The following is an 18,449-nucleotide window of genomic DNA, read 5'->3' as shown; positions in this document are numbered from 1 at the left end:
CCCCACCACCACGCATCGCCTTTGCTTCCATTTGAGATCCTGGTCCTGGAAGCAGTGCAGACAAAGCCACACGCAAGCTAGTGAGGTGAGAATTTGTTTTCTAAACATCCTGAATGGTCTTCTTCCATTCTTTGAATGAGCTTGGGCAGCAAACTCATGGTTCTCATGCCACATCAAAACTGTGACACAGGTTTTACCAGTACATACTCTGAAAAAATTTGGAGCAATAATCAGACCCATATGTAGTTTTGTATTTATTTTGAGTTGATAAAGTTGCATTTTGTTGAGCTGCTCATAGGAAATCTGTCTTGGCTCAAATTATAAGGACTCAAAGTACCTCTTATTCATCAGTATGTGTAACGACTTTGTATTGCAGAACTGCTGTATGTACCCCAACCGTGCTTCTCAGGCAGAAGAATTTGCAGCACCAGCCAGTCAGAGTTTCTACCTCTGCAATGTCATTGCTGGATTTACCACTTTTGGCATTGGTGTTCACAATAGATCAATGCATAGTCATTCAATGGGGAATATCAGAGGCTAGCCTATTACCACAAAGCCATTATTCTGGTACATTATTTAAATGATATGCAGTATAATGGATGGTTAACAAGGTTGTTTGATTGTGGATGTATTTTTTATTTACAAGGGTTACTTTGTAACTTATAAGGGGTGGAAACATTGCATTCTATAATACAACATATACAATAAGCAAAAACCAGCCAAGTCAGAAAAAGAAAAGATTATCTGTACAAAGAGATCTACAAAAGAATCATGTAACAGATGGCCAATACACTTTAAATGACTCTCTAAATTACCCAGCTTCCTGCCATATACATTTCACTTGTATGAGTAGAAACCCTTAGAAGAGGCACAATACATTTTAATCATGTCTTGTTTCATGATGGAGAAAGCTGAAGACATTTGATTTTGATAAGAATCCAAAGTCAGAAATTTATTTACCACCATACAAATAGTTTATAGAAAAAAGTGCGTGATGCAAAATACATACAACCCCTCACCTCCGTTTTCATTTGTTAATTAAAGTACCAGAAGGAACTCAAAAATCCCATCCATATATTGGAATGAGTAACAACTAAACAAAACAACTATGTTTAAGTCCTAAGAACTTCAAATGGTAATTCAATATATCGTATTGAATATGTACTGTATCCAAAATATCATGAAAACCAAACATAACTTGATACAATGTTTGGTTTGCTCAACAAAACAAAGGTTGGAGCTCAAAAGAGAGAGCCTCTTTTTGCTATGCACTGCTCTATAAATAGTTCATTAAGTAGAGCTACTTTTAATACAAAAGTGCAAGTATGTCTGTGTGACGTGGTATTGAATATGGGAGACACTTTATTATATTATGGATACCAATATTATAGAATTGCAATGAGTCTTACAAGATATGGTATGTCAGGTATCAGTGGAAAAGTTATGATTGGCTAAATATGATAATCTTGTTTATATGTTTGTATCACCTTTGTATTATGAGTTAGAGATATGTATGGTATATCTCTATTTCAAAACTTGTGCTGTGTTTGTGGGTAACACTCCCAGACAGAATGGCATGAGCACTAAGTCTGCTTGATGGCTCATCAAGGGACATCAACTGTACAATGAACCCATTGAAAAAGCCACAGGCTACAGCATATGAGTCAGCAAGATATTTAGGGGCACAACTTGAGGGCATGGCTACACTTGCAGATGTAGAGCGCTGGGAGTTAAATCAGCCTGCGGAGACCGCAGCAGGGAAAATGCTGCCCTGGGATTACACTGTCAGCTGGAAGCGCATTGGCGTGGCCACATTAGCAGCTTTTGGAACTCCACAAAGAGCAGTGCCTTGTGGTAGCTATCATAGCATGCAAGTGGCTGCAACGTGCTTTTCAAATGGGGCAGAGGGGTAGAGTGTGACAGGGAGTGTGTTGTGTGTATGTGGGGGGAGAGACAATGTGTTTTGGGGTGCAGAGAGCGTGTCAGCATGCAGTCTTATAAGTTCAGGCAGCAGCAGACCCTCCTCCGCCCCCAGCCTCTCTCTCTCACACACAGTATTCCACAGTAATGGTTTGCTTTGTCCCGGAGCAGATAAGCATGCTGGCTATCAGAAATGGAGCTTTGAAAGGGGATATCCACATTCCTGCAGATTTCAAAACAATGAGAAGCGTGGCCACTTGACTTCAGGGGTTTATGAGACATTTCCAGAGGCCAATCACAGTGCAGTAATGCAACACCTCATTCACACTGACTCCTGGGCATTTCAGCCAGGGTGCAGCAAGCTTTATGCGTCTCGTGGAGGTGGATTACCAGGGGCACTCCAGCTGCAGAGCCCAGGCGCTCTACGTGCCTTGCCAGTGTGAACGTCAGGGGTTAGGGCACCCAGGGTTGCTTTAATGCACTCTAACTTGCAAGTGTAGCCAAGCCCTAAGACTTTTCCATGCTATGTGCTGCAAAGCTTGTGTTTGAGCCAAAGGAAGTACAAGCCATATGGCAAAGGATATAAAAAGGGAGCTACATCTTCTCCATTTTATCTTCAATCCTGCTTCTTACCTCTGGAGCAATTTTTCTACACCGGAAGCTCTGAACAAAGGACTGAATAACCCATCCAAGCTGTGGATGTGCTCCAAAGGGACTTTCAAGCCAGCAAACTCACCAATACTGCAAAGACCCTGATATATGGGCTGTGATACATGAAGGTGGGGGGCTCCCTTTGATGGACACCCAGCCAGCCAGTTAGCTATAAAATCCCTCTTGGTCTATTCTCTGCTTGCTTTACCTGTAAAGGGTTAACAAGCCCACAGGTGAAAGAAACTGAGTGGGCACCTGACCAAAAGAGCCAATGGGAAGGTAGAACTTTTTAAAATTGGGAAAGAAACTTTCCCTTGGTCTATTGTAATCTGGGCTGCAGGGACATGGAGCAATAATGCTGTAATCAGCTTTAAGACAGGTATGATTATCAATAGATTATCAATTCATACCTCTAACCTACTTATCTGGACCATCAAATATGTAAGTAAAATTAGGGAATGTCTAAAAAGACGTGATTAGGGTTATTTCTTTTATTTCTTATTGGCTTGTGGACTCCTCTGTGCTAACCCGAGATGCCTTTGTTTGCTTGTAACCTTTAAGCTGAACCCCCAAGAAAGCTTAATCAAGCTTGGGTGCTTGATTTTTGGAATTGCTCTTTTAAAATCTAGCAAGAGCCTAAGTTCCAGATGTATTTTCTTTCTTTTTGTTTTTAATAAAATTTACCTTTTTTTAAGAACAGGATTGGATTTTTGGTATCCTCAGAGGTTTGTGCATGTTGTTTGTTTAGCTGGTAGCCACAGCTAATTGCCTTTGTTTTCTTTCTCAGCTCTTCCCCGGGGGTGTGTGTGTGAAAGGCCTTGAGGGTACCCCACAGGGAGGAATTCCCAAGTGCTCCTTCCTGGGTTCAAAGGGTTTTTTTTTTTTTTTTCCGTTTGGATAATGGTAGCATTTACCAAGCCAAGGTCAGAGAAAAGCTGTAACCTTGGGAGTGTAATACAAGCCTGGAGTAGCAAGTTTTAATTTTTAAAATCCTTGCGGGCCTCCACTTCTGCACTTGGAGTGACAGAGTGGGGATTCAGCTTTGACATGGGCTTTGAAGTCTTATGTATGTATCTGATTGCTTTACTGTTTACCAACTCTCTTCTTGTTCTTTCCCTTCTCTTTATAATAAACCTTTAGTTTTAGACACTAAATGTTTGGCTGGCAGCATGATATTTTGGGTAAGATCCAAATTAAAATTGACCTGGCAATGTGGCTGACCCTTTGGGGTTCAGAAGAACATGTTTTATAGTGAGCAGAGTTTTTAAGTAACTTCTCTCTTTACTGGACATATATGCTGATTGGGAGCCAGAGAACTGGAATGCGATAACAGTGGGGCAGGGGTGATTTATTTTTTAGCTTCTTGATAACCAGCATACGGGATCAGGAACACAGTTGGTGATTGGTTGGTGAGTCTAACTTCAGTGTTAGCCACCAGTTTTGGGGAGAATCTGCTCTCCTTTTTGCAGCCAGCCCAGACCTTGGCATTTCAACTGAGGGCTACCCTTGGGACCTATGGGTCACAGTCTTCATGAAAATCCAATCCAATCAATCAATAAAGATATATAGATAGATCCAAGACTTGGTATTGTCATGGCAATATTGCAGATTACCCATCAAGTCTGCTTTTCCCCCATGACAATGCTACTGGCCTGGTCTCTACACCAAGCTTGAGATCAGGCCAGTATAGAACAGCCTCAGAATAGGGCAGCAGCAAATAACTATTTTATGCCCTACCCTTTCCTTTCTCTATGCTACCCTTAGCTTATTTTGGGTGCAGTAATGAACAAGGGCTGTTATCTAGACACAGCAACTTTAAATGGAATAAAATCCTCGTATTGGTGTCATTTTAGGTTCTATTCAGTGCAGACTGTTACAAAGAAATTGTGCACATTCTCATTAATCTTTCTCATTCTTTCATGATTCTTAGTCTGAAATAAAGGTGTAACAGGGTGGCTTGCCTGTAAACTGGAGAGTCAGGGGCTAAACTCACCCGATTACAAGATGAGACACATCTGGGTTCAATCAGGTGATCACAGGATAAAAAGAGCAGGAAGTTGTAGTAGAGCAGGAAGTCCAGGAGGTTGTGGCTATGTTTAGAGATGCTATGGGGAACAATAAGACTTCTACAGAGCCCTGAGTCAGCAGGGGAAAAGCTGAAGAAGCTGTAGAGTGTGGGAGAAAACTCTCCGGGCAGGGAGGTGTGGAGCAGACCCTGTCTAAGCAGGTGAGGGATTAAAAGCCAGCTGTGATGATTATTGTGCGTTTGGTTTTTGAGTTTTGTTTTGGATTAATCAGAAGAGAGATGCTGAACTGGGATTGAAGCCTAGAGAGCCAAAGTTTACCAGAGAACTCAATGAAATGGATCCCAAGAGGGGATTGGTTTGAATTATCTGTGGACAGTGACTTCTGAAAGGTGGGAGGGGAGAAACAAAGGCAGGGTGTTCTAGAATGACCTCTGGCCATGATGGAGTGCTTGGGAGGGGGCTGGCCCTGTTCCAAAAGGCTATTCTGACTGAAAACACCTGGCTGTTCTTCATACAGGGACATATATATAACGCTACTGATTTAAATTAGAGTAGGATTAGATGCTTAATTACAGAAGCAAGTGCTATAACTCTCTTTAGCCAGACTGTATCCCCAAAGCATTGGGAACTAAATTCCTCAAAGTGGTCCATTAGTTACAAGAGTGATTTTAGTATAGTATGTGAAGAGGAAACTTTGTTGAGAATTGTTCATAAAGGAGCTGTAAAAATTGAGGTGGATATGGAGTATGGTTTCTCAAGTATATTTATATTATAGGAAAAGTAACATCTTAATCTTTTCAGAAATATGAATGTAATCTAAGTTTTCAGCTGCACTTTAAAAAAAAGGAAATAATCAAACTTAAATTCTATTCTAAACAATGTGCCAGTTTTGGAGACGTGGAAAAACAGGAGTACTATTATAAGTGTGAATATCACCTACTGTATGCAAGTTCATTTTTGAGCAGTGAACTTGTAGGAGCTTGTCACAGATACTGCACTTGTATTTTAGATTTAATTAAGGATTAGATCTTAATTATCTTTTTAACATCTCTTATCTTAATCACATGCTTAACACATTTGATATTAGATTTTTAGGGCTCCCCTCAGACACTTCTGTATTTTTCATTCTGCTTTTTAATTAAGATTCACCCCCCAAATCCCACCCCCTGCAGTTAGTCAACTTCTATGAGAAGTCTGATTTATCTTTTTTAATCCTGCAAATGAGAATCTCAAAGATTCTATTGAAACATGTTTCAATAAATGGATTTGTTAAACAGTCATTAACTTCAAAGATTAAAAACTTTCAGGTTGATAAAAAGTCTAATTTTTTTTCTTTCACATTCATGGAGCATGTAAATTTTCCTTTTGGAACATGAATAAAGTTATTAGAGGCAGCAGCAGATATTTTATCACTGTCATCAGCAGGCAGAGGATTAATTGCTGTCACTGTTCATACTATGGCACTTTGTGGGGTACAAATTACATTTTTCTAACCTCAGGACCTTAATCAAAAACCACGCTATTGGAGCTCATATTAATCTACTGCAGCCAGCAGCAGCCTTTCTGTTGCAACGAATGCAAGGTCAGCAGTGTGGACCTCTGAAAAGGAGGGTGCACGCTTATCGGGATATACACATGGTGAGATACTGATGCAGTGACAATGTGAAAATCAAGCTAACACCCAGTGAGAAGGTTCACACGTTGCTGTGCTGTTGCCTGCCTATCAGTTTGCTAGAAGCTGAATTAAAACTGTGGGATTTTTTTTTAAACATACAGAGGCACTTTGGAATTTATGGGCTGGAAAAAAAAATGAACTTCCATTAAATTAGCAGTTGCAACACAAAGCATACTGTAAATAGCAGCTGTCTGAAAGCACTCTTCCCTTTACAAACAAAACTGAATTGTAAACATATTGTCTTTTATATACAGTGTTGTTGTGTGTACTTCAAGCTTCAAAATACACAACTGTATGTACTTTAAAAAAAATCTTTGTGCAAGTGAAAGGCATGATCTCATGGAAAAGGTAAAGGAAGACTTCAGTAAAAGTGATCAGGTGTAACTCGGGCTATATTTGTTGTAGAACAGTTCAATTTCAAGATTACGCTGTGAATAAACTCCCTCCGCTGGACTGTTGAGGAAAATGATTCAACTATGAACTTGTCTGTTTTTTTTTGTTTTGTTTTGTTTTTTTTAAGGGAGAATTGTTGGTAAAACATTCTTTCAGGATGACCAGTATTCTAGGGTCTCTGGACAGTGAAACAGAGTGTCCTTTCAACTGGTATTATCTTTAGATCCATTTGAAAAAGCACAGTTGACTTACTATCAAGCTAACCATGTCAGGCAGAATAGTGTAATGGCTTGAGAGGTCAATTAATCATAAAATGTGTGGAGTTACCATGAAGGACACAAGATAAAGCAATGCAATGTGAAACCATGTAATACACTAGTGCCCACAAGTGCTGATACTCTGTTGAAGGACAGTAGCCAAATTTTCAAATTAGACTGCCTGAAGTTAGGCATCTTTATTTGGGCATTTAAATGTATGGCCTGGTGCCTGTGTGCTCAGATATGGTGCACCCACAGCTCTCGCTATTTTACTCAGAACTGTGGGTGCTCAGACCATAGGCATCCAAATATATGCTATTGTTTGTATAAGTTTAGGATGAGAGAGACAAGGTGGATCACGTAATATCTCTTATTGGACCAACTTTAGTTGGTGAGAGAGACAAGATTTAAACCAAGTTTAGGATGCCAAGGATGAAAATATTAGTCTGAGTGTTTCATTACAATCCTATTTTTGAATGGTTATAATTCAACTGTGGAATCAGGCGCAAGAAAACTGCCTTCGTAAACAGAAACAGTCAGTTTTAGAGGTAGTTTAGAGTATGGTTGGCTAGCTGGAATGCTTGTGACTACATTGGAGCTGTTCACTTTAGCTTTCCTATAGACTGTCCAAATGTCTCTAGAATACACTCTTGCAAGAGGAAGGGATTATAAGAAAGCATTGGTTATGTTAGCTTTGAGAACGTTAATGATATGTTTGTAAAGGCCTCAATCAAGTCATAAACTGTAATATCACTGAGCTGCTGGAACAACTAGTTCACATGAGCATCTAGTTAGCTTTTTTTCTCATTAGATGATGATGATGTTGGAATTTAAGTTCTCATTTATCTAACCAGACTAGCAGCATGCTCTCCTTGAAATAATAGACCATTTTTGTCTGTTTATAAAACACCAAAAACAACAGTGGCCCCACCAAAATTGGGGGGCCCATGTGGTGGTGATCTGCAAATATTGATATCTATAACCGGTGAGTGCTGGTGTAATTCAAGTCAATGGGAAAACTAAGCGTAAAGAAAAACCTCAGTCCATCTGAGCTAAGATCTCAATCCCTCTGCGGTTTAACATAAATTATACAGGAACACTCAAGATCACCTAGAAAACTTTTGATTTAGGCAACTGAAATTATTGCCATCAAGCCACAACTGTAAATTACAAGAGCTACTTAATACTGAAAGGGGTGCGATACGTCCGTGTTCAGAATTCAGCATTGCGCTCATGATGCAATTAGCTATTTGCAATTTAAATAGCAGGTTTAGAAATATATAAGCGGCTAAATACATACAGGACTTCTAAAACCCCATTTATAAAGGGGGAGACTGTTTTAAAAAAGACTTGTAAGTTGGTAAGGAAAGGTGAACTTGCCATGAGAAGAAAGCATAAGCATTCCAGGAGGTATAGAACTGGTGTGTAAAGCCCTCCTGTGAGGAATGGATTTCCTGATTCGATTGAGACAGAACACTCCTAAATCCTGCTGGAATGTTTCCCAGGAAACATTTACTAAATGCTCCTGGACCAGCCGGATAACTTCACAGTGCAGCACTATTAAAGTTCTTGTTGATTTGTTTCTTCAGCTGACTTCAGTTGAGCCTTGTGGCATAATACCGATGTCAAAGTAAAAAGCTTTACAGAGAGACACTTACTTATTTAGGGAGTGCTAATTATGCAGGTCATATTTCTGACTTGTATAGTGCAGACTCAACAAAGTCCCTGAGACATACATATATAATATGTCTCATTTTTCTTCCCTCCCCAGTGTTCAGTGAATTCCTTATGATATGTGGGTGCCAGGTTGTACAAGCTTTAGAGAAGCCAAGGCCACTCATTTAGTGGTTGCTGACTATGGGGATATTGGTTCAATAACCTTTCTAGTCTACTTTTATCAAGCAGCTGATGTTGTAATGTGAATTTGAAACCATGTGTGTTGCTACTCTTGCTGTTTCCCTGATTAAAAATTAACAAGGGCTCATAAGGCAGGCTGTTACAGGAATATAATCAAAGTCTTAAATTTGCAATGAAAGATGTCCATCATGCAGCCATACGAATTCTTAACTCCACAAAAATTGCAGCTACATCAATCTATGCAGAATAATATGTGATTACTGTTGGGTGACAGACTCTAAAAAAGAGGCTCCTCTCCAAGGGAACTAATATGCTCTCGTGGAGGATTGGACAGCACAGCACCGATAGAGGAATACATTGATTTTCGTATGATTACATCACTGACTAGTATACTGGATTTTTTTTCTCTTGATAGAAAGTAAACTGAGCCTTAACTCACATGGCAGCTTTAGTAAAACCTTTATTTATATAAAGGTTTTACTAAAGCTGCCATGTGAGTATATATATTTTTAAAAAATGCGTTCCTATTTTTAAAAAATAAATATATATATGCGTTCCTATTTTTAAAATATATATATTTTTTAAAAATGCATTCCTATTTTTAAACAGTGGCATTTCTTAGACTCATGTATTGATAATTTCAAAGCCTTCTTGGGCAACTTCATCTATATAATCTATCCTTGTGCCTTCACACTTTATACTTAAGGGTGGTAACTATGTTCTAATATTGTAGAGGCTTGGCTATGTTCGATAACTATATTTGGATTCTGTAAAATGTTGACATATCTGGTTGTAAACAGATGCCTGAATCTACTCTGGCATTGAAATGCTAAATTATTTGGAGGCTGTATAAATATTATTCAAGATGTTATCTGGATTCTTTGGGCTTTTTAAACTTGACAATAGTACTGGAAAAATGATAGAATGTCAGTAAAAATATTGTCCTTTTAAGGTTCTGGGGTTGGGGGAGGGAAGCTCAGTCTTTCAACACTGCATCAGCCATAACATAGCCTTCTGACTGGTGTCTCTAAAAGAATAAAAGTCTACCTTTTTAAATTGCTTTATCTCAGTGTCTTATTTAAAAAAAAAAAAAAATCTACTGAAGATCTGGTAAATGCAATTGTCTGAGGTACTGAGGCCAAGATAGCCATTAGCTTCTGGGCACACAAGGTTCAGGGAGGAGGAGGAGCAGGACAACTAGCTTTTCCATTTTGTGCACAAGCGTTACAAGGATTGCAGTTGTAGTTGGCACCAATTTTTCATTATTTCTCTCGGCACCCGTGAATGTGCTAGGTGCCTCACCAAACAGAGAAGAGGATCCCCATTCATAGGCATGACAATGATGTGAACTCCTATTTTAGGACTAGACAGTTGCTTGGATGGGATTGACAAGGGTACTTAGATGTATGAAGTGGCATTAGATGCCTATGGTCAGCACTTGGTATTCACAAAACCCCTGCTCAGCTGCTGCCTAAAGTCCCTCGGCACTTAAGGCTTGTCTACACTGGCAATGTTAAAGCGCTGCCATGGCAGCACTTTAACGTGGCTTGTGTAGTCTCCCAGCGCTCTTAAAAAACCCACCTCCGCAAGGGGAGTAGCTACCTGTGCTGGTGCACTGTCTACACTGGCACTTTAAAGCACTGCAACTTTCTTGCTCAGGGGTGTAAAAACACACCTCCCTGAACACAGCAAATTTCAGCGCTGTAAAGTGCCAGTGTAGACAAGCCCTAAATGCTCACTGTTAAAGTCCCTGAGATGCCTAAATTTCAGCAGATGGCTAGGCACAAAGCCACCTTCGTCCTGATAACATCCCGCAACTTAGCACCTAGCTCACAACAAAGCCTCAGTAGGATTCACGTGCATTTTGTCTTGGATAGGCTGGTAGCTGATCACTTCCCCCTTGGAACAACAGGGGAGCCGGAGAGGCAATTGTCCTATCTCACAGGCACAGCTCCCTTTTGAGGCTGGTGCTGGCCCCACGTAGCAACATGGCACTCCTTAATCGAGCCTGGTGATTAAAATCATAATCTAAGCTCTTAGTTTATAACAAAGCAGTAGGGAGAATTTAGAGTAAAATGACTGAGGATCAGCATAATTCAGCACTGGCTTGTGTATCACATGATACAATGCGCGAAGGGTTCTCAGTTCTGGTCAAACTCCTATTGTGTGAATAACAAACGTTCTTTCTTTGTTTCCTTTCAGAGATTTTCCTGGAGAAAATTGCAGTTACATCAATTTATGCAGAATAATATGGGATTACTGCTGTGTGTGACAGACTCTAAAAAAGAGGCTCCTTTCCAAGGGAACTAATAGGAAACTTTAAAAACATTTCAATGAAATACAAAAATATCCCTGTGTAATCATTGCATTGTGTTAGATAGCTTAAGTGTGAAAACGAATAGATTTCATGAAATACCTTGATCAATTTTCACTTAACAAACTAAACAGCTGTTACCAAATTGATGCATTCACAATTCCTTTTATTGCTAGGGATGGCTGGATTTCTATGACTCTGCACACAGTTGGAGATTACACACCCTTGCATGGAATTTAACAATAATAGTATCACCTGTTGTGTGTATTCATGCTGTGAACATATTTCCTGTTTGTACAGTCTCCCTCTAGGTGTCTCAGGCCTTGTTAAGCCTGGCAAAACTATTTGTACTTAGCAACCATTTTAGCTATTATGTTCATGTGTTAACACTTTCAAACACCACTTGGCACTGGTGTTCCATGTCCAGTTCACATGTTTTAAACACCGCTTCCTCTACACTAGTGACAGTAAGTAGTGTTTTGAAAGCTTGTTAATTAACATCTGCTAGCTAATGCATTTGTTAAACATATCATATACACAGTGCCCTATGGATGCTTTCACTGATTGTACGCTAAAACCATGAGCAGCGAGATAGAAGTTTTCTTTGAAATCTGTTTCTTGTGGCTTAGTGCACGGAAGCAATTATGGCTGGCAATTTCTCAGTAGAATTGGTCCTTTTGTGTTGGAAATAGGCTCTAATTATTGGGTCCATCTGGACATCTCTGCAGGTGGCTGTTATTTTAATGATCCACTTCTGGAATCTGCCACTTAAGGATTCCCCCGCTGGTGCAGTGTGTGGAGTTGGGGAGAGACAAGCACAGGGAGAGGGGAGAACTGCCATTTCTAGAGAAACTTTTCAAAGTCTCAACTTGTTTTTTTTTTTTCCCCCCACTAGTTCTTGCACATTAAAATGCTACCATTTCTCCTCACTAAGGACAAACTTGGGCTGTGTTAAGTTGTACCACAGGCTTGGCTGGGCCCGGAATTGGAAAGGAGGGGGAAGATAAAGGGGATATAAAGACAGCTTCTGCCTCCCCCTTTTTGGTTCCGGTGCCCAGCACAGCTTGAGGATTGGAGTTGGTGAGTCAAACTAGGATCACAATTACATGCATATAGCCACTTCGAATTGAATGTGGTTGCACATATCAAGTAATGAAAGTCCTGTATAACCCTTTCCAATCAGTGTGTCTGTGGTGAATCCGGGTGCAAAATTTTCTACTACTGCAGGTCAGGCTGCCTCAGTGTCTCTGAATCTATCTGTTGGCTTATTAGTTCAATTTCCCCTTTGTGTCTACAGAAACCATCGAAATCTCATATTTATGTTGGCTTTTTAAAAGCAGTCTTATTAGAGACTGTCACTTTTACTTTTGTTAATGAATTTTCATACACAGTCTGATGTCACAGGGAATGTAAATTGTGGTAGGTTTTGAAGAGCCCACTCATCTTTGTGCAATGTATTTCCCTTCAAAATTTGTTTGATTAAAATTCAGCTTTGAGTCAAGACCAGATGAGTGATATAAAAAGGCTATTTTCTTAGTTGTCCATCTAGATTAATGTAGTCATTTTTGAGCTTTATTATATGGATGGGTGAGTGTCATAAATATAAAGGGAAGGGTAAACCCCTGTAAAATCCCTCCTGGCCAGAGGAAATCTCCTCTCACCTGTAAAGGGTTAAGAAGCTAAAGGTAACCTCGCTGGCACCTGACCAAAATGACCAATGAGGAGACAAGATAATTTCAAAAGCTGGGAGGAGGGAGAGAAACAAAGGGTATGTGTGTCTGTCTATAGTTTGTCTTTGCCGGGGATAGACCAGGAATGAAGCCTTAGAACTTTTAGTAAGTAATCTAGCTAGGTACGTGTTAGATTATGATTTCTTTAAATGGCTGAGAAAAGAATTGTGCTGAATAGAATAACTATTTCTGTCTGTGTATCTTTTTTGTAACTTAAGGTTTTGCCTAGAGGGGTTCTCTATGTTTTGAATCTAATTACCCTGTAAAGTATTTACCATCCTGATTTTACAGGGGGGATTTTTTTTTATTTCTATTTACTTCTATTTCTATTAAAAGTCTTCTTGTAAGAAAACTGAATGCTTTTTCATTGTTCTCAGATCCAAGGGTTTGGGTCTGTGGTCACCTATGCAAATTGGTGAGGCTTTTTATCCAACATTTCCCTGGAAAGGGGGGGTGCAAGTGTTGGGAGGATTGTTCATTGTTCTTAAGATCCAAGGGTCTGGGTCTGTAGTCACCTAGGCAAATTGGTGAGGCTTTTTACCAAACCTTGTCCAGGAAGTGGGGTGCAAGGTTTTGGGAAGTATTTTGGGGGGAAAGACGTGTCCAAACAGCTCTTCCCCAGTAACCAGTATTTGTTTGGTGGTGGTAGCGGCCAATCCAAGGACAAAGGGTGGAATATTTTGTACCTTGGGGAAGTTTTGACCTAAGCTGGTAAAGATAAGCTTAGGAGGTTTTTTTCATGCAGGTCCCCACATCTGTACCCTAGAGTTCAGAGTGGGGGAGGAACCTTGACATGGTGGCAGAGTGGTGGGATTAACCTGAAATCATTTTGAGATCCAGTTGAGATTTTGTTGAACTAGAAATACAGATTTTTAAAAAGGAAGTCCAGAAGCAGCTGAAACTGAAAGCAGCTTGTTTTTTTCTCTGCTTTGTGGCCAAGCAGAGACAAAAGGGGATTATCTTTGTGAATTGCAGGTTTTCTTTGCCTGGAGGCAGGGTACTTAACTCCTGCAGGGAAATTCACAGTCTTCCAACCCAGAGTTTTTTTTTCCCTAAAAGTAAATAGAAGGGGGGGTGTTCTACCCATTTGCCTGGAGACAAAAGGGGCAGGGTTGTTTTTTTTTTTGGATTTTGATTTTTTACAAGGAGCACAAGTTTAAAAAGGAAACTTGGTTTTTCTTTGGGCTGGGTAAACAGGTTTCAAAGTAGCTGGAAGTTTTTGCTTTGATTTGGGCCCAGAGCAGAGACAAGGGAATTGTTTTTTTTTTTTTTTTTTTTGTAGGCTGACAATCACTATCAGAGAATAGGTATTCTATTCCAGCACAGCAAAATTTTACAGCCAAGTTTTTTTTTGTTTATTTCTAAACCTCGGGTGTAAAGTTAGTTAAAAACAGAGAGGTTAGAATGACAATATCTGCGGCTCGACTACGGCTGGAATTAGCCAGATTTCAGGCTGAGGAAAGACAAAGGGAACATGAAAGACAGATAGAACTCATGCGGCTGAAGAAGGAGGAGAAGGAACAAGAAAGGGAGGCAGCGAAAGAGGCAGCGAAAGAGGCAGAACAACACCAAGCGGCTGCTCACAGGAGAGCTATGGAAGCAAGGGACAAAGAGCTGGAGGAGAAGGAAAAAGAGAGGAAGTATGTGGAGGAGATAGAGAAGATAAAGGCTCAGGAGAATATCCCAACAAACCCTAGCTATCCTTCTCCAAGTACCACTTCCCATCCCAGAAAGTTCCCCACCTACAAAGCAGGCGATGATACTGAGGCCTTCCTAGAAAACTTCGAAAGGGCCTGCCTTGGGTACAACATCTCTACTGACCAATACATGGTAGAGCTGAGGCCGCAGCTCAGTGGACCCTTAGCTGAGGTGGCAGCTGAAATGCCTAAAGAACACATGAACAAGTATGAACTGTTTAAATCCAAGGCGAGAGTCAGAATGGGGATAACACCCGAGCAGTCTCGTCGGAGGTTCAGAGCCCTAAGGTGGAAACCAGATGTGTCATTTACCCGACATGCCTACCACATTGTGAAGCATTGGGAGGCCTGGATATCCGGAGCAAGTGTTGAATCTCCAGTAAATTTGCCCTTCCTAATGCAAATGGAACAATTCTTAGAGGGTGTTCCTGAGGAAATAGAAAGATACATCCTAGATGGGAAGCCCAAAACTGTAATCGAGGCAGGAGAGATTGGAGCCAGATGGGTGGAGGTGGCAGAGAAGAAGAAAACTGGTCGCAGTTGGAGCGGAGACCAGAAGGGACAACCCCAGACCACACCCTATTACCGGGGGCCGCCCAAAGCCCCACCTACCTCCCAAAGAACCCTCCAGACCCCTTATCGTCCCTCCACCCCGTTCTCCAGCAACCCTCCTCGCCCCAGTGACCAGTCAGCTGGACGATGTTTTAAATGTAACGAGCTGGGGCATGTAAAGGCCAACTGCCCCAAGAACCCCAACAGATTACAGTTCATTGCACCGGAATCGCACCAGAGGTCCACAGGCCCAGATACCTCCCAGATACCCTTGGAGCGGAGGGAAACTGTGAGTGTGGGCGGGAAGAAGGTCACCGCGTGGAGGGACACCGGAGCACAAGTGTCAGCTATCCATGCTTCCTTAGTGGACCCCAATTTAATCAACCCAGAGATCCAAGTGACGATTCAACCCTTCAAGTCCAACTCTTTCGATTTGCCTACAGCCAAGTTGCCTGTCCAGTACAAGGGCTGGTCCGGAACGTGGACTTTTGCAGTCTATGATGATTATCCCATCCCCATGCTGTTGGGGGAAGACTTGGCCAATCATGTGAAGCAGGCCAAGAGGGTGGGAACGGTCACCCGCAGCCAGGCTAACCAAGCCGTGAGGCCTAGCTCTGTTCCGGAAACTTCTATCAGGACCCGGTCAGAGGTGATGGATCCGGACCCCAGACCAATGTCTGCAACAGCAGTAGTGGATCCAGTCCCAGAGACCCAGACGGAACCAGTCCCAGAACCGGAACCAGCCGAACAACCAACACCAGACCTATTGCCAGCACTGAATCCAGTACTTGCAACCTCAACACCAGAGGGCCCCACCGACCCTGAACCGACAGCAGCCGATAACCCGACACAAGAGGCTCAGCCGGAGCCTGAATCCCAACATAGTTCACCAGCGGAGAGCGGTTCACAGTCAACAGAAACAGCCCCATCCCCTATATCGCTTCCAGAGGGACCAAGCCTAGGTCCACAATCCAATAAGGAACTGATGTCTCCAGCATCAAGGGAACAGTTCCAGACCGAACAGGAAGCAGATGAAAGCCTCCAGAGAGCTTGGACGGCGGCACGGAGCCACCCACCGCCTCTCAGCTCTTCTAATCGATCCAGGTTTGTTGTAGAAAGAGGACTTTTATACAAGGAAACTCTTTCTGGTGGACACCAGGAAGACTGGCATCCTCAGAGACAGTTGGTAGTTCCAACTAAATACCGGGCCAAGCTCTTGAGCTTGGCCCACGATCATCCTAGTGGCCATGCTGGGGTGAACAGGACCAAAGACCGTTTGGGGGGGTCATTCCACTGGGAGGGAATGGGCAAGGATGTTTCTACCTATGTCCAGTCTTGTGAGGTGTGCCAAAGAGTGGGAAAGCCCCAAGACCAGGTCAAAGCCCCTCTCCAGCCACTCCCCATCATTGAAGTTCCATTTCAGCGAGTAGCTGTGGATATTCTGGGTCCTTTTCCGAAAAAGACACCCAGAGGAAAGCAGTACATACTGACTTTCATGGATTTTGCCACCCGATGGCCGGAAGCAGTAGCTCTAAGCAACACCAGGGCTAAAAGTGTGTGCCAGGCACTAGCAGACATTTTTGCCAGGGTAGGTTGGCCCTCCGACATCCTCACAGATGCAGGGACTAATTTCCTGGCAGGAACTATGAAAAACCTTTGGGAAGCTCATGGGGTAAATCACTTGGTTGCCACTCCTTACCACCATCAAACAAATGGCATGGTGGAGAAGTTTAATGGAACTTTGGGGGCCATGATACGTAAATTCGTAAATGAGCACTCCAATGATTGGGACCTAGTGTTGCAGCAGTTGCTCTTTGCCTACAGAGCTGTACCACACCCCAGTTTAGGGTTTTCCCCATTTGAACTTGTATATGGCCGTGAGGTTAAGGGGCCATTGCAGTTGGTGAAGCAGCAATGGGAGGGATTTACACCTTCTCCAGGAACTAACATTCTGGACTTTGTAACCAACCTACAAAACACCCTCCGAACCTCTTTAGCCCTTGCTAAAGAAAACTTACAGGATGCTCAAAAAGAGCAAAAAGCCTGGTATGATAAACATGCCAGAGAGCGTTCCTTCAAAGTAGGGGACCAGGTCATGGTCTTAAAGGCGCTCCAGGCCCATAAAATGGAAGCATCGTGGGAAGGGCCATTCACGGTCCAGGAGCGCCTGGGAGCTGTTAATTATCTCATAGCATTCCCCACCTCCAACCGAAAGCCTAAGGTGTACCATATTAATTCTCTAAAGCCCTTTTATTCCAGAGAATTAAAGGTTTGTCAGTTTACAGCCCAGGGAGGAGACGACGCTGAGTGGCCTGAAGGTGTCTACTACGAAGGGAAATGTGCTGGTGGTGTGGAAGAGGTGAACCTCTCCATGACCCTTGGGCGTATGCAGCGACAGCAGATCCAGGAGCTGTGCACTAGCTACGCGCCAACGTTCTCAGCCACCCCAGGACTGACTGAACGGGCATACCACTCCATTGACACAGGTAATGCTCGCCCAATTAGAGTCCAACCTTACCGGGTGTCTCCTCAAGCTAAAACTGCTATAGAACGGGAGATCCGGGATATGTTACAGATGGGTGTAATCCGCCCCTCTGAAAGTGCATGGGCATCTCCAGTGGTTCTAGTTCCCAAACCAGATGGGGAAATACGTTTTTGCGTGGACTACCGTAAGCTAAATGCTGTAACTCGCCCAGACAACTATCCAATGCCACGCACAGATGAACTATTAGAGAAACTGGGACGGGCCCAGTTCATCTCTACCTTGGACTTAACCAAGGGGTACTGGCAGGTACCGCTAGATGAATCTGCCAAGGAAAGGTCAGCCTTCACCACACATCTCGGGCTGTATGAATTTAATGTACTCCCTTTCGGGCTGCGAAATGCCCCCGCCACCTTCCAAAGACTTGTAGATGGTCTCCTAGCGGGATTAGGAGAATATGCAGTCGCCTACCTTGACGATGTGGCCATATTTTCGGATTCCTGGGCAGACCACCTGGAACATCTACAAAAAGTCCTTGAGCGCATAAGGGAGGCAGGACTAACTGTTAAGGCTAAGAAGTGTCAAATAGGCCTAAACAGAGTGACTTACCTTGGACACCAGGTGGGTCAAGGAACTATCAGCCCCCTACAGGCCAAAGTGGATGCTATCCAAAAGTGGCCTGTCCCAAAGTCAAAGAAACAGGTTCAATCCTTCTTAGGCTTGGCCGGTTATTACAGACGATTTGTACCGCACTACAGCCAAATCGCCGCCCCACTGACAGACCTAACCAAAAAGAAACAGCCAAATGCGGTTCAGTGGACCGAAAAGTGTCAGAAGGCCTTTAACAAGCTTAAAGCGACACTCATGTCTGACCCTGTACTAAGGGCCCCAGAC

At 42.4% G+C, this 18,449-nt stretch overlaps 1 long non-coding RNA gene across 3 annotated transcripts in view; it reads left to right on the top strand.

Moving 5' to 3' along the window:
• Nucleotides 1-2,883: 2,883 nt before the first annotated feature.
• The window catches only part of LOC122465999, a 121,888-nt gene continuing 106,322 nt past the window's right edge, over nt 2,884-18,449 (top strand). For 2 of the 3 annotated variants that reach the window (XR_006291179.1, XR_006291180.1), the window contains exon 1: nt 4,653-4,798. This is a non-coding gene — a long non-coding RNA (uncharacterized LOC122465999). Of the gene's footprint in view, nt 2,951-4,652; nt 4,799-18,449 lie in introns of those variants that run through there. The other variant, XR_006291178.1, reaches the window with a different exon arrangement.

The sequence above is a fragment of the Chelonia mydas genome, chromosome 5 (genome assembly GCF_015237465.2).
Source record: "Chelonia mydas isolate rCheMyd1 chromosome 5, rCheMyd1.pri.v2, whole genome shotgun sequence".
Lineage (NCBI taxonomy): Eukaryota > Metazoa > Chordata > Testudines > Cheloniidae > Chelonia > Chelonia mydas.
This window is presented reverse-complemented; position numbering and strand designations above follow the sequence as displayed.